General features: G+C 42.3%; 1 long non-coding RNA gene across 1 annotated transcript; it reads right to left on the bottom strand.

The window, feature by feature from the left end:
- Positions 1-11,010: 11,010 nt before the first annotated feature.
- On the bottom strand, positions 11,011-15,039 carry LOC134340413 (uncharacterized). The gene is made up of 3 exons (XR_010016547.1): positions 14,969-15,039; positions 13,886-14,187; positions 11,011-11,486 (listed from the first exon to the last, which is right to left on the bottom strand). It is a non-coding gene; the product is annotated as an uncharacterized LOC134340413 (long non-coding RNA).
- Positions 15,040-17,376: the final 2,337 nt, after the last annotated feature.

The following is a 17,376-nucleotide window of genomic DNA, read 5'->3' as shown; positions in this document are numbered from 1 at the left end:
TGCTGCCTGGCCCGCTGAGTTCTCCAGTATTTTGTGTGTGTTTCTCTGGAATGCAGGTGCGGCACTTTGAAGCGGAGGGATCTTGGCCATTGCTCTGGCCTCTAGAGGCGCTGTTCGTTTTATATGCAGTTCGTTTTATGCAAACTAAAGGTATAGCCATGGGCACTCGTATGGGTCCCAGCTATGCCTGCCTTTTTGTTGGCTTTGTGGAACAATCCATGTTCCAAGCCTATACTGGTATCTGTCCCCCACTTTTCCTTCGCTACATCGACGACTGCATTGGCGCTGCTTCCTGCACGCATGCTGAGCTAGTTGACTTCATTAACTTTGCCTTCAACTTTCACCCTGCCCTCAAGTTTACCTGGTCCATTTCCGACACCTCCCTCCCCTTTCTAGATCTTTCTGTCTCTGGAGACAGCTTATCCACTGATGTCTACTATAAGCCTACTGACTCTCACAGCTATCTGGACTATTACTCTTCCCACCCTGTCTCTTGCAAAAACGCCATCCCCTTCTCGTAATTCCTCCGTCTTCACCGCATCTGCTCTCAGGATGAGGCTTTTCATTCCAGGACGAGGGAGATGTCCTCCTTTTTTAAAGAAAGGGGCTTCCCTTCCTCCACTATCAACTCTGCTCTTAAACGCATCTCCCCCATTTCACACACATCTGCTCTCACTCCATCCTCCCGCCATCCCACTAGGAATAGGGTTCCCCTGGTCCTCACCTACCACCCCACCAGCCTCCGGGTCCAACATATTATTCTCCGTAACTTCCGCCACCTCCAACGGGATCCCACCACCAAGCACATCTTTCCTCCCCCCCCCCCCCCTGCATTCCGCTGGGATCGCTCCCTACACAACTCCCTTGTCCATTCGTCCCCCCCCCCCATCCCTCCCCACTGATCTCCCTCCTGGCACTCATCTGTGTAAGCGGAACAAGTGCTACACATGCCCTTACACTTCCTCCCTTACCACCATTCAGGGCCCCAAACAGTCCTTCCAGGTGAGGCATCACTTCACCTGTGAGTCGGCTGGGGTGATATACTGCGTCCAATGCTCCCGATGTGGCCTTCTATATATTGGCGAGACCCGACGCAGACTGGGAGATCGTTTTGCTGAACACCTACGCTCTGTCCGCCAGAGAAAGCAGGATCTCCCAGCGGCCACACATTTTAATTCCACATCCCATTCCCATTCTGACATGTCTATCCACGGCCTCCTCTACTGTAAAGATGAAGCCACACTCAGGTTGGAGGAACAACACCTTATATTCCGTTTGGTAGCCTCCAATCTGATGGCATGATCATTGACTTATCTAACTTCCGCTAATTCCCCACCTCCCCTTTCGTACCCCATCCATTATTTATTTATTTATTTATTTATTTCCCCCCCCCTTTTTTTTCTCTCTCTCTCTTTTTTCCCCTCTGTCCCTCTCACTATAACTCCTTGCCCATCCTCTGGGCTCCCCTCTCCCTTTCTTTCTCCCTAAGCCTCCTGTCCCATGATCCTCTCGTATCCCTTTTGCCAATCACCTGTCCAGCTCTTGGCTCCATCCCTCCCCCTCCTGTCTTCTCCTATCATTTTGGATCTCCCCCTCCCCCTCCAGCTTTCAAATCTCTTACTCGCTCTTCCTTCAGTCAGTCCTGACGAAGGGTCTCGGCCTGAAACGTCGACTGTAGATGCTAGAGATGCTGCGTTCACCAGCATTTTTTACGTGCGTTGCTTCCAGCTCACAAGCTGTTTTTTTAACATCTTTTCCTGTGCGGGTTAATATGGATTTCGACTTGCAGCAAACACGGTAGAAAGACATCCATCTCCATCCATACTTTATTTGCCTTCGAAACAGCAACATCTGTGGGTCTTAAGCTTTCTTAATATAGGTAAACATTTAGTATGTATTATGAAGGAAATATTATGTATATCGTCCTTCGCTATTGAGCTATGGTTGCGCCTCCAGTGCACTCTAGTCTACGGCATAGCTATTGAATATTGGGCATGCATGATGATCGTGAGAATAATATTAGTATATTCAGGCGTGCGACGATCATGTATTGAATCTAATACATATTTACTTAACTTTCTGCAGTTTCACAATGGTTTTCATTGAAAACCCTAAAGAAAGCTTCAGGCTCGGGCTATTTTTGAGAAGGTGTCTGGCTTTGAACTGAACGCACTGCGAGGGCAGTAGAGTGAAAAGATAACCTGTTTTCGAAGGCATCGCCCACGATCCGGAGACGAGATTCAACGCCGTATGCTACAATATTAGCTTCCGATCCCGACAACGTCGATCGCCTGATCCTGGAACCCCAGTCAAAATGAGGCGCATGGATGGCGTCTTCGCAAAACTCAAGCAAGGCCACGATTAGCCGAGCTGCAGCACGATCCCGCGCCAGAGCTGAAGCGGCAAGAATGAGAGCAGAGTATGTTAAGTGCAAAGTTGAAATGCTGGTGGAAAGAAAGCTGCTTTAGACATGGAGGAAGCTTGTATAAACATGGACAAAGCAGGCTCAGACATGGAGAAAGCTTGTGTAGAAGCTGCACTGAGTCAGCTCAAAGGAGGCTGCCTTGGCAGAGGCAAAGGTGCATGAAGCAGCAGCTGACTTAGTGGTGGCAGTCTCTGTGGGAAGATGATTGAAGAACTGATCAATGGTGCAAGGCTTCTAATATGTCATGGTTGCTCAAAAGAGGATGAAATCGAAGCAGCAGACACAGATAGGAACCAGCTTCCTGTAATGCTTCACACCAAATGTTTGCCCAGTCCTCCCGAACCTGCATCCGCTGCTTCAGATTCAAACTCAGAGAAAGATGAACCTTCATTTAATGTAGAAATTGAGAAATGCCCATGGTCACCCAACTTGGGAACAGTTGGGTGTTCACCGCTTAGTAAGAGCACACCAGGGCTAAACAGTGTACTAAGAGCATCAGTGGCTCACCTTTCAACAGAAGCTAACACGGAACCAACTGCACAGCCCTCACTCGCTCCACTGGGCTTGGAGATAAATCGCCATTGAACAATAGCTTGAGTGGGATGTTGAGTCAGCCCGAATCTGGACAAGACAGTCATCCAGAGAGGTGTGGAGAATCTGGGGAGAGTAGCGAGGAGAACTGGAGAAACAGTAACAAAATGTTGCAGAACATGGATGGACACATGGTGCAGCAACCTCCAGTGGCCTCCAGGAAACTGAGCGAAGAATCTATTAACACTTCAGAAGAATTAAAACAGAGACCGCGGTAAATTCCAGCCCAGCGCCTTGGGCTGCTGTTTCCAGCACGCCCGTAGATGTAATTTGAGGGAAATACTATGACTATTGTTCATTGTTATTAAGCTATCGTTGCGACACGAGTTCACTCTAGTCCACGGCATAGCAAAAGAATGTTACGTATGTTTATTACCTTGTTTGACGCTGATAATGTTAGTACTTGTCCTGGGTATGACTCTAAACTGCAACCGCTGATGAGGCTCTGGAGACTCTCTTGAAGCACTAGATGGAGTAAGTCGCACTTGACTTTGCTCCGTTCTTTTTTTTCATTAATTTACCATCCGTTTAGTATTCACATTGAAGTGTTTACATTACTTTTGTATGCTTGAATTTTGACTTTTAATTCTTGGAAATGACAACCAGAGGGAAAAAGGCACTTACAGAGAGAAGGAAGCTGACAATGGAAATGGAGGAGATGGAGGCGACCCTAAACAGTCTTAACAGGGCACAACTGACTTTCAAAGTTATATCCAAGCTTTTGGATGACAAACTTCACAAATTTGATAAAAGATTTTCTAATCTCGAGATAAAGTTAAATAATATTGAAGATCAACTCGGAGCAATTAAACGTTTGAGAATGAAAAGCAACAACAACTAATTTCGGATCTTGATGAAAATGGCAGATAAAGAGACCGCAGACTGAGCTCGTTGGAGAAGAAAGTAATCTCGACCACTGAAACACAGGAACGATATAAAGCCAAGATCATTGACCTGGAAAATCGCAGTCGCATACAGAATCTACGGATTATAGGACTTCGTGAGGATGGTGAAGGTGGCGATCCCGCTCAGTTTTTTGCTCAATTTTTAATGGAGGTATTCAGTACTGAAGTGTTTTCTAACCCCCTATACTAGACCGCGCTCATCGCTCATTGAGGGTTAAACCTCCGAAAGATTTAAAACCCAGAGCCGTTCTACGATTCCACTATGTGCATACAGTACTAAGGAGCATTTAATTCGAGTTGCACGTCGGAAAGGAGTGATTGAGTATGGGGGTCTCAAATTTCGTTTGGTGGAGGATTTTAGTCCAGAGTTATTACAAGAGAGGTCTCTTTTTACGTCGGTGATGTCGGAATTATACCAAAAGAAATTATACCCTGCGTTGCTATATCCTGCGCGTTTAAGGGTTGTTTTGCCAGATAAATCACGTAAGTGGTTTAAATCAGTGACGGAGGCACGTCAGTTTCTTGAAGATCTTGACTAGTTTTCAACTGTTTAATAAATTTACTGCTTTCTCATGTTTGAATGTAGTTGTTTACTAGTTTAAAACTAATGTGTAGATTTGCCTTTAAAGTTCGGGAATTCTCATTCTTGGTTGGATTATACCTGTATTTTTTTTGGAGTATAGATGTTTATTATGCTTTTATGTTAAGATTTCTTTTCTCGTTTATTATTTTATGTAAGTATTTTTAACTATTCGTTTAACGTTTTGACTTGGCGACTGACTGTTTTTTTTGAAATATTAATAAGATCATATTTTGTTTCATTTTTCAAGATTTCGCCTTTCAAAATATCTCGCAATGACTGGGTTCTTTTTTTCAATATTTGTTTTGTCCTTTTCTTGGTATTTCTCACAATCTTTTGTCTGTGGGTGGTTTATTACATTCCTTCCATTTGGAATTATGACTTCATGAGAGTTGTGGGTAATATATTTGGGATTTGTTAGCGTACTGGCTGGCTATTGATCAGTTTTTTTTTCGGGCTGGGTGGGTGGGAAATGGGAATTCTCTTAGTTTAGTATTTTCCCATTGGGATGTTCAGAAACTACAAATATGTCTGAATTGTCGTAGATTCCGGTTCCTCTTTAAAGTTTCTCCTCTTCCTGAGTCATCGGTTTCCCGTGCAGTAAGGTTAACCCTTTGCATACCATTTGGCTTATTGTAGTAAAATGGATAATGTTGTTAATTTTGTTTCATGGAATGTAAATAGTTTGAATCATCCGATTAAACGGAAGAAGATTTTTAAAGTCTTTCATAGACTGAACGCTCAGATTATCTTTGCTCAAGAGACTCGTGTGAGGAGGGTGGATATCTGTTTTTTTTGGGGTTTTGGAAGAAACAACGGTTTATTCTAATTCACAATCTAAGGTAAAAGGAGTCTCTATTTTTATAGACTCCACGATTTCATTTGTTCATTATGAAACAATTTCAGACTCGGATGGTAGATTTTTGTTAATTACTGGCTTACTTTATAATCAAAAAGTTGTTTTGGTTTATATTTATGCACCAAATACTGACTATCCTGAATTTTTAAGCATTTATTTGCATCTTTTCCTAATTTAAATGAATATAAGTTGATAATGGGTGGAGACTTTAATTGTTGCTTGAATCCTTTGATGGATAGGTCTGCCCCGAATCAAATATCTCCAAACAAATCAGCTATTTTTATCTTTAGTTGATTCCGGAATCAGATGTTTGGAGGCTTTTATATCTTAATGGGAAAGAATTCTCATTTTTCTCCCATGTATATCATAGTTATTCGAGAATTGGTTATTTTTTTATATTGATTCTCGATTAGCTTCGTCTGTTACTGCATGTGAACATGATGCAATTACTATTTCTGATCATGCACCTCTGAAACTATCAATTAAATTCACTAATTTCTAGTACTAGACAATGGAGGTTCAATTCCACTTTGCTTCAGGATTCAAACTTTGACAATTTTATTAAAGAACAGATTGATTTTTTTCTTTTCAACTAATTCTACAGATGAAATTTCCAGTTGAATATTGTGGGATACTTTTAAAGTATATATTCGTGGGCAACTTATTTCATATTCTGCTGGATTGAAAAAAACGAATTAATAATGAAATATGTATATTGGTTGATAAAATTAAAGAAATTGATAAAAAGTATTCTGTTGCTCATAATCTAGAACCCTATAAAAAGAGGGTTGAACTTCAGATGCAACATAATTTGATATTAACTTCCCCGATTGAAAATCAGTTACTTAAAACTAAGAGTCAATTTTATATACATGGTGATAAACCGGGTAAATTATTGATAGACCAACTGAAAGCTGCTTCGGCTAAACATTTGATGAGTAAAGTTTCTAAACGGGATGGTACCTTGACAGTTGATCATGACGAAATTAATAAATCTTTTCAAGAATTTTATACCTCTTGATATCAATCGGAATTACCTGAAGAGTCTACCATTATGCATGATTTTTTTAAGGAAATTGAACATTCCGAAATTACCACTTAATGAATGCCTAGAACTAGATGCATCCATTACAGAAGATGATATTAAGAAAGCAAATTTTGCGATGAATACTGCAAAAGCACTAGGTTTGGATGGATTCACAGAAGAATTTTATAAATCTTTTTCCAAGTTACTTTCACCATGGCTATGTAAAAGTTTTAAGGATGCCTTACTTGTAGGTAAATTACCACAATCCTTTTAAGAAGCATCCATTTCTTGAATTCTTAAAAAAAAGATAAGGACCTTACTGATTGTGCACCATATAGACTTATATCTTTGTTGAATGTAGATTCCAAAATTTTTTTCTAAAATAATAGCAAATAGATTGGAAAAGGTACTGCCACAAATTATTTCTGATGATCAGACAGGATTTATTAAAAATCGTTTTTTAACATTTGTTAAAAATGTTAGGAGATTAATGAACATTGTATATACTCCGTCATCTAAAGTTCTGGAATGTGTTATTTTGCTCGACGCCGAGAAGGTGTTTGACAGAGTTGAATGGAACTATTTATTTAATGTGCTTGAGGGGTTCAACTTTAGCCCAAAATTTATTTCTTGGATTGAACTGATATATCATTTACCTTTGGCTTCCGTAGTTACCAATAATCAGAGATCCCCCTTTTTTAGACTTTTCAGAGGTACTAGACAGGGCTGTCCGTTAAGTCCTTTATTATTTGATATAGCTTTGGAACCCTTGGCAATTGCCTTTCATGATTCACCCAATATATTTGGAATTACTCGTGGGAAGGAGATACATAAAGTATCATTGTATGCAGATGACTTGTTACTATATATCTCTAATCCAGAGAAATCCATCCTGGCAGTTTTATCACTACTAGCTCAGTTTAGTAGTTTTTCTGGTATAAACTAAATCTTAATAAGAGTGAGCTTTTTCCATCAAATATGGAAGTTCCAATTTATAGACAATTACCACTTCAATTAATTACTGATTATTTCCCATATTTGGGTGTCAAAATTACTAAAAAAATAAAGATCTATTTAAAGTTAACTTTCTACCTTTAATTGATCATGTTAAACAATTGTTTACTAAATGGGACCATTTGGCACTGTCCTTATCATTGATTAGTCGAAGTAATGTTATTAAAATGACTGTTTTACCTAAATTTCTGTATTTATTTCAAATGGTACCAATTTTTATCTCTAAATCCTTTTTTGATATTATTGATTCTAAAATTTCTTCATATATATGGCAGAATAAAAATCCTAGATTGAGTAAGAAACATCTACAGAAATCAAAAAAGGACAGTGGTTTAGCATTGCCGAGTTTTAGATTTTATTATTTGGCAATTGATATCTGATATTTAATGTTTTGGAGGCAAGATTGGGATGAAATTCATTGTCCACGATGGGCGAACCTGGAGGGTGAGTCTGAGCAGGAGTTCTCATTAGCTTCTATTTTAGGAGCTTTGCTCCCCTTTGTATTAACTAAACGGAATAAACAAATAATTAATCCAATAATTAAACATACAATACGAATATGGTTTCAATTTCCCAAATTTTTTGGATTGAACGAATTTATTTTATCTAGTCCTATTATATCTAATTTTTTCTTTCAAACTTCTAGCATTGATCAAGCTTTTTCCTTATGGAAAAAGAGGGGCTTAGCATGCTTTCGTGATTTATCCATGGATAATGTTTCATGTCGATTGAACAATTATCTAATAAATATAAGTTGTCTAGTTCACATTTTTCAGATATCTGCAGATTAGAAGTTTATTGAATGGTATTTTACCTAATTTTCCAATATTTCATCCAACTAATATTACAGAAAAAAAATTAGGTTTAAATCTCTATCAGAAGCGCTTAATAGCAGTTTTGTATGATTTAATTACAAAAATACATCTAGGTGCATCTGATAAAATAAAAAAATGAATGGGAAAGAGAACTTCAGGTATCTTTACCTATAGAGAAATGGGAGAAAATTCTTCAACTAGTTAATACTTCCTCAATGTGTGCTAGACATACACTGATATAATTTAAAATAGTCCACAGGGCTCATATGTCCAAGGATAAATTTTTACCAAAATATAAATCCTGTGTGTGACAGATGTAACTCTGAGGTGGCCTCTCCGACACATACGTTTTGGTCTTGCCTTCTGTTAGATAAATATTGGAAAGATATTTTTGATATTATTTCAACAGTTTTGCATATTAATTTAAAACCTCACCCTATTACTGCAATTTTTGGATTACCAGTGACAGATGTTGGTCATTTATCTGTTTCAGCTGGTCGTTTGATTACATTTGTTACACTAATAGCTAAAAGATCCATCTTACTTAAATGGAAAGATTCTGATCCTCCTACTACTTTTCAATGGTTTTCTCAAACTATATGATGTTTAAACCTGGAAAAAATAAGGTGTGGTATGGTTGATTCTTCAGTTAAATTTGAAGGAACCTGGAGACCGCTTATTCAACATTTTCATATGATGTAAGCTGTCCCTTTCAGAACCGTTTTATTTTTTAATAATCTTTTGTTTACCTATGGAGGAGCAGAGTTAATGACAAATAATGTTCTTATCCGAAGGAATAGGACATCCCAGTTTTTGTTTTGTGTGTGTGTGTTTTTAAGTTTAGGGGGTTCTTTATAAAATTCTTTTTTCATGTTCAATTACTCAGAGATTGGGAGGCTTGAATTATATATTTTACTCGAATTATGTTTGTATAAGTTAACTATTATCAATGTTACACTGATACCTTTGTATCATTAGTATCGTTATGTATATTAATCTGAAATTTAATAAAAAGATTGAAAAAGAAAAGGTGATGAGGCTCTGATTGGGGACTTTCAGAGCTTTGGGGAAAGTGGAGTTACCCCTTAGTCATTCATTGGACTAATACCAGAAGAGATGAAAAAATCAGTATCTATCACTCTTCCTAAGAAACCTGGAGCAATAGAATGTGAATTACATAGGACCATGAGTTTAATGAGTCATATCACCAAAATATTTCTAAGAATTTTGATGATAAGAGCTAAAAGTAAAATACAAGCTGAAATAGGTAAAGAACAATGTGGTTTTGTGAAAGACAAAGGTACAAGAAATGCAATATTGATGTTAAGGATACTATCAGAACGAGCTATTCAAGTGCAAACAGATTTGTTTGTTTGTTTTATCGACTACACAAAAGCATTTGATAAAGTGAAGCACAATAAGTTATTTGAAATATTACTGAAAACTCTGGATCTAGATTCGAAAGACCTCCGCCTAATCAGAAATCTGTACTGGGAACAAACTGCCGCTGTAAGAGGAGATGGAAAAGTGAGTCAGTTTACAAAAGTCAAGAGAGGCATTAGACAAGGGTGTGTTTTCTCTCCTGATTTATTTAATGTGTACAGTGAAACAATATTACAAAAAATAAGAGACATCTTGGAAATCAAAGTTGGTGGTGAAAACATGAATAATTTCAGATATGCAGATGACACTGTGTTAATTGCAAGTACGGAGGAAGAACTACAAAACTTAACTGAGGAGGAAGAACCACAAAACTTAATTGACACAGTTGTTGAAGAAAGTGCAAAAATGGATCTATCTATCAATTGCAAAAAGACAGAATGTATGGTGATATCCAAAAAGAAGGAGAATCCTATCTGCAGGCTGAGAATAAACTGGGAAGACATAAACCAAGTACAGAACTTTTGCTACTTAGGAAGCTGGGTGACATCAGATGGCAGGTGCGACATGGACATCAAAAGAAGAATAGAGATGGCAAAAGACACCTTTACGAGAATGAAGAGTATACTGACCAATACTAAACTAGGCATGACAACCCGCCTCAGAGTACTGAAATGTTATGTATATCCAGTTATGTTCTATGGCTCAGAATGTTGGGCAATATCTAGTAACACGAGGAAACGAATTGTAGCAGCAGAGATGTGGTTTTTGAGGAGGATGCTAAGAATATCATGGACGAAACGAATATCTAACGAGGATGTCATGGACAGAGCAAACACAAAAAGAGAAAAATAATGTATGAGATCATGAAAAGGCAACGTGACTTCATTGGACATGCGATTAGGAAAGAGGAGTTAGAATGCACAGTAATTATGGGAAAGATTGAAGGGAAGAAAGCAAGAGGAAGACAAAGACAAATGAAGATGGAGACAGCAGCCAGAGAACTGGAAAGGAATACCAATGAATTGATCCACTTGACCCAAAACAGGAGTGTGTGGGTCATGGCAGTCAAAGCTCAAACTGGGCACGGCACCTGATGATGATGGTGATGGTGATGGTGATGGTGATGGTGATGATGATGATGATGGTGATGGTGATGGTGATGGTGATGGTGTTGATGATGATGATGGTGATGGTGATGGTGATGGTGATGGTGATGATGATGGTGATGGTGATGGTGATGGTGATGGTGATGGTGATGGTGATGATGATGATGATGGTGATGGTGATGGTGATGATGATGGTGATGGTGATGGTGATGGTGATGAATGTCAGTACATTAAGGCGCGCGACGATTCTGTATTGAGTCTAATACGTGTTTTACAAAGGCTTCTCATTAAAAACCCTGTAGAAAGCTTCCGGCTCGGGTGATATTTCATAAGGTATTTAACTCCCTGTCTAGCTTTGAATGCAAACGCACCGCGGGGGCAGTGGAGCTATCATTGCCGAAAGAGAGGTTGAAGAGACGGCTAGGGCAGATATCAAGCCAAATCAAAGCGTCGAAACCCGAGAGTGGAAAAGGCCGTCCCATCTGACTGCGTTTGACCTGTTTCCCTCTCTTCCCGCTATAACCATTGGGCAGGGGTCTTGGATTCTCGCCGCTACGGTCGGGAGCAGATCGGCTTTCTGGGGCGGCTGAGCTCGCCTCGGCGCTGAACTGACTCAGCATTTGGACTCACTTTCGGGGACTCTGCAGCCCACGCTCTCGGTATTATTACTTTACTTTTTTATTTGCATCATTTGTCCTCTTTTTCATACTGGATGCTTGTCAGTCTTTGTTATGTTTGGCTCTTCCTGGATCATTTTCTTTGTTTCCTGTAGGTACAGTACCTGCAAGAAAATGAGTCTCGAGGTTGTATACATACTTTGATAGCACATTTAGTCTGAACTTTGAACTTCCAGGCACCCACCGTTCCCTGGAAAACTTCCCCACACAATCCCTTTGAACCACATTATCTCACTGTAAATATATCCACTCGAGTGTTGGATACTTCGGCACGGGGAGCGGGGGTGGTATGGAAACACACCTGCCATTTACCCTATTTATAATCGCAAAACTTCGGAGTGCCACACAGCTGAATATTTCCGAATATAATCTCTCTTACTGATGGATAGCTCAATACTAGCACGAAATCCACATAGGGATGGCTAGCAATTAATGTCCTGCCTCATGAAGTACCAGTACTGGAACTCTTCACTCACCAACGTGACTATCAAGAATGTCGCAGTGAATATGAAAATGGTGCACAGGGTGAAACAGAATACAAACGTTCCTCTAACCGGTTTCCCTGCCCCAAAGGGTACGTCAGATCATATTGATACAGCGAACAGCTATATCATACCACATTGTGATCTGTAAAGGGGAAGGGAGCGTGTGGAGTATAAAGAGAGTTTGATGTTAATAAATATATAAATACAGACTGCCAAGTAGGGAAATATCATTGATAAGATTGTAGTTTCCAAGCATTTTGTCAATCTATTGCTGGCATGAGTATAGCAAGGATAAGTGTGCAAAGGATGCATGTATGTCGTAGATAACTCTCATTTCGCTTGGAGAATGCGGGAATGGCCGACGCTGAAATGTATATATAGCCCTCATTTTTCTTCATTTCATCAACCAGTATTTGAAATCTAAGTTACAATTGACAATAAAAGGATAATTGTTTAACGATTACATTTTGTTTTAGCTGTTTGTAGCCTAATGTAGTAAATGTGGAAAATACGTGCGTGAGTGCGCGCGAGAACACGGTCGTGTGCGTGTCTTTGTACGCGCGCACGCGCGCCTGTCATTCATTCATTCTCTCTCTCTCTCTCTCTCTCTCTCCCCTCCCCCCCCCCCCCGGCAATCATTTCATTCTCCTTTACACTCGTGCGCTGAATAATGACAATAAACAATTTTGAATCGTAAATCTTGAGACAAACACGCACGCATGGAGAGACAGGGAGAAAATGAAATCTAACGGGATTCAGGATGCAGCAAAGCAGTGACAAAAAGAAAAGAAAGTAACAGGCCGTTAGTGAATTGCAGACATTACGTTGATTGAGTGTCAGATAGCCATCTGCCTGGGAGATTGTGAGAACGGTGAACATCATTGTGCATGACATACATCAAAGTTGCTGGTGAACACAGCAGGCCAGGCAGCATCTATAGGAAGAGGCGCAGTCGACGTTTCAGGCCGAGACCCTTCGTCAGGACTAACTGAAGGAAGAGTGAGTAAGGGATTTGAAAGTGGGAGGGGGAGATCCAAAATGATAGGAGAAGACAGGAGGGGGAGGGATGGAGCCAAGAGCTGGACAGGTGATTGACAAAAGGGGATATGAGAGGATCATGGGACAGGAGGTCCGGGGAGAAGGAAAAGGGGGGGGGGGACCCAGAGGATGGGCAAGAGGTATATTCAGAGGGACAGAGGGAGAAAAAGGAGAGTGAGAGAAAGAATGTGTGTATAAAAATGAGTAACAGATGGGGTACGAGGGGGAGGTGGGGCCTTAGCGGAAGTTAGAGAAGTCGATGTTCATGCCATCAGGTTGGAAGCTACCCAGACGGAATATAAGGTGTTGTTCCTCCAACCTGAGTGTGGCTTCATCTTGATGGAATATAAGGTGTTGTAAACAGCAACTTTGATGTATGTTGCTTGAATTTCCAGCATCTGCAGAATTCCTGTTGTTATCATTGTGCATGATGTGTATTTGAAGCGATCTGAATTGTGTTTTTAATTGTGTCACATATCAGCGACTAGCAGTTTCCACAGGGGGAAAAAGACAGCTAGGCCAACTGGAAGAGAAGCAACCTGCATATTTCACAGTTCACTTCACACTATAGGCGACTACATTGACTATCTCGGTCTCCAAACATGAATTTTCATTGCCTCTTTAAACGTTATTGTCAGGCACCTCCCAGTCTCCACCCAGCTAACAGGAGTCATCTGCCACTCGTTTCGAACTGATAACCCACAGCCTATTTAAACCCAGCCCACATCCAGTCCTTGTTCACTCATACGAACCACCCAGCCTCTCTACCAGTTGCTCCTAGCCTTCAGTTAGCTTGTTGCCTTGTCGTGTTAAGTATCTGTTCTCTCTTGTTCTGTAATCTCCCGTGGCTTGTTATTTTGCAGTTTATTATTAAAGTTATCGCTTATCGCTAAATCACCTCCACTGCTTGTGTTTGGGTCAATCCTCCTCTATATTCCCTGATAGGATGGGCGATTTACCGATTGACCCAGCAGACCCACCTCACTTAGAGAAAGTCGTCTGTTGATCAGAGCACACGATCCAGAAGCAGCAGGGGAACAGTTCACCACTCTTCCAACTCTCCGTCTCGATATACCACCCCACGACCGTGAACTGTCTCCCCCTGAGCCCCGGAATCCAGCCCGAAGGCTTCGACAGATCCCCAATCCGAAGCCGCAACTCTCTGACCCAGGGCGTCTTGCACTTCGTGCTCCAGCCATCCGTGTACTCTACGAGCCGAGCCAAGATTCCTTCGCTATCTCTCTCTTTCAACTGGGTGAGCTCTGACATAGGTTGCCGCTAACTGGAACAATAAAAGCATCATTTGCAATAAATATAAGGATTCCACCGCTGAGATGCAACTACTGCCGCCAAGCCAAACAGCGTCAGCGCCCAGCGAGACTGCTCCTGCCTGAGGAGCGTGTCTAGCGATCCACGCAAGATCTGTCCCTACGCACCGACTCCCGCAAGCTCTCTCCCCGTTTCGTCGGTCCCTTCAAGATTACCAGTCAATCCAGTCACTTCCATTTCCACCAACCACTTCCCTCAGGATCACACCTACCTTTCTCCTGCGCCGCCTCAAGCCCGTTTTTCCTGAAGCACAACCCACCTGAGCTTGTACCTCCGGGGCCTAGGAAGGTAGGAGGTGGTCCCGTGTACACGGTTTGTCGGTTGATGGATTCACGTCATCGGGGTATGCACTGCCTGGTTGACTGGGGAGGGTATGGCCTGCAGAAGAGGGCTTTGGTCCTGTCCTGTTTCATCGTAGATCCGTCGCCCATCGCCACCATGGGGGGGGGGCGGAGTGTTGTCCTGTCAGGACTGTACAGGCATGCACACCCCCCCCCCCCAGTCTCCACCCAGATAACAGGATGCAACTGCTATTTGTTTCCAACTCATCTCCTGGAGCCTATTTAAACCCAGCCCTGATGCACTGACTTGCTTCACCCATCGAACCAGCCAGCCTCAACCCGTTGCTCCTAGCCTTCAGTTCCCTTGTTGGCTTGTCGTGATACGTATCTGTTTCTGTTTTGTGGCCCCCGTGACTTGTTATTTTGCAGTTTATTATTAAAGTTATCACTCACCGCTAAGTCGTCTCCACTGCTTTGCATTTGGATGAAGCCTTCTCTGCATTTACTGACAGAGATATGCCCGTAAAATAGTGTCGGCACTTCCCTTCCTCTTCAAGGCATTCGGAAACAGCTGCTGATAACTCCTGCGGAACTTCAAGCAGCCTCTCACGCGAATCGCTCCCTTCTACTTCTTGATTACAATATAGAAAGAAGTGTGAAATAATTTGATTTAAAGAGAGATTATAGCGGTCGATGCTCGTCATGGATCTTTTTACAGAAATGCTTGTCTCCATTCTCTATGACCCTGTAACACAAAAGGGGCAGAGAGCACTCTCGGATCAACTTACGAGTTTAATGTATCTCCTCTTCTTAGCTCTTCTCAACTCTCGCCGCCAGTCGTAAAAACACCCGAGAGAAACCGGCATATTGATTTTACAATTTCATTTTTCTCCGCTTCACGTGTCACTATCCTGCTCGCAGGATTCGGCCATCTGGCCCTTCAATCTAACTCCGGAATCAAAGTGATCAGGGCTCAGCTCCTCCACTGCGCTCAATCCGCAGATAACTTCAAGAAGTATATGCCTATATTCCAAACGTTTCTACTGACTAGTATCTCCAACTTTCGCAGGCAAAGATTGTAGCCGTAGCAAGGCTCGGTACAATCGCAACAATTTCCCACATTCCTTAAATCTAATAAAGGGAAATATGCCATGCTCCTTCCTACTGCACATACGTGCAAATTGGTCGTAATTCATGGTCGTGATTAAATGCCAATGCCATCACAGTATCACGTCTATAGAAATTACTCGAACATATTTTTGCATACCTTTGCAAAGTTTCCTTCTTCCTCCGTCTCCGAAGTAAACCAGCCCAGCCTTTGCACCAGCAGGGTTGAATTCTGCTTGTCCCATCGCCAAAGAAACAACGGAAGTAATTCGTTCATGCTGCCCGCGCACTTGTTTTCATACAATTTCTATTTAGTCTTCACTAATATCTGAGCTATTCCATGCCAGATCATCTTCCTACGAATTTCCTCTGCACCGGCAATCACGTACTTTGCACACAATATCCCAGCGTATGCTAACCAATGCTTCGTAAAGTAGCGTCAAAATGCCCTTGTCCGAAAATCTGTATGACGGACCGTAAAGCCGGACAACCAAAACGTCGTTTTCAAATGGATTAGAGGACTTAGTTATGGAGAATAAGTTGATGAGACAAACGCTTTTTTCACTCCTGAGTGACTGAGCTATTTCGCGAAATTAAGATAGGATGGACAATGAGAATTACTTCTCTGTATCTGTCACAATGGTGGGGGCATTGGGAGCAAGACTGGACCCAAATGCAAGACACATCCTGTGAGGTTACTTAGATTTAGTTTATTGTTCGATACCAGGAGAGCAAGGCAGGAGCAGGAGTAGCGAACACGATAAGGACTCAGGACTACAACTAGGCTGGGACCAATGGTCTGGGCTCGGACTCGGAATCGGCTCCCAGAACTAGAGGAGACATGAAGAGGCTAGGGTATGGACTCCGAGCCCGAGACTGGGCAAGGACCCAGTACCTTGGTCTTGCCTCGTGCTCGGACCCCAGAACCAGGCATGGACATGACATGGGCTAGGGAGAGGAGGAACATGGGAACACAGAGCCTCGGTCTCAGGGAGCAGGTACATGGAACCATGGACACATACACAGAACACAGAGTCGGGACCCCTCCTTGGGTACAGGACATAGGACCGGGACTCATGATCCCCCACGGGGCAACGGCAAGACGGCCTGACTTACCCCACGGAAGCGAGGACAAGACAAGACCGACACGAATGAACACCAGACAGTACCTATCTAGCTCCGGCGGTGGAACTAGACCGATGTCCAGGCGGGGGCTGCAGACGAGGGCTAGAGGCGAGAGGGGCAGAGAAGGGATTCAGACAAGGGGGTAGGACAAGAATCACAGACCGCCAGGGCCAGGACTCGACTCAGAGCTTGAATGCCGCCAGGGCCAGGACTTGACTTGGTGCTTGAATGCCGCCGGAGCCAGGACTTGACTTGGAGCCTCCGGGTAGTGGCGAGCTCTCGACTCGGCCCGGGAACAGTAGACAGTGGTTCTTGATTCACTCTGGCAGATTAACTGATGGACCCACCTCGGTGAGGAAACTTTGCAGGCTCGCTTTGGTGAGGTAACTTGACTGGGTTGCTCCGGTGAGGAGAGGCAAATTACCGGCACTTGCTTCGGCAGAGACTAGGCTTGCTCCGGCCAGATGACATCGACACACCATGACTTTGCAGATGCTCCCGCGCCGAATGGCTGAAAGCCAAAGACTATAAACTACCGGTTCAGCCGAGCATTAATTGCCTCTAATCACCAAAGTTGAGGGACACGGGAAAACAGGGAACCAACGGTCCGGATAGTAACATAAACAAGG

This window comes from Mobula hypostoma, chromosome X1 (genome assembly GCF_963921235.1).
Source record: "Mobula hypostoma chromosome X1, sMobHyp1.1, whole genome shotgun sequence".
In the NCBI taxonomy this organism is placed as follows: Eukaryota; Metazoa; Chordata; class Chondrichthyes; order Myliobatiformes; family Myliobatidae; genus Mobula; species Mobula hypostoma.
Note: the sequence above shows the minus strand (reverse complement) of the source record. Positions and strands in the feature narration are given on the sequence as shown.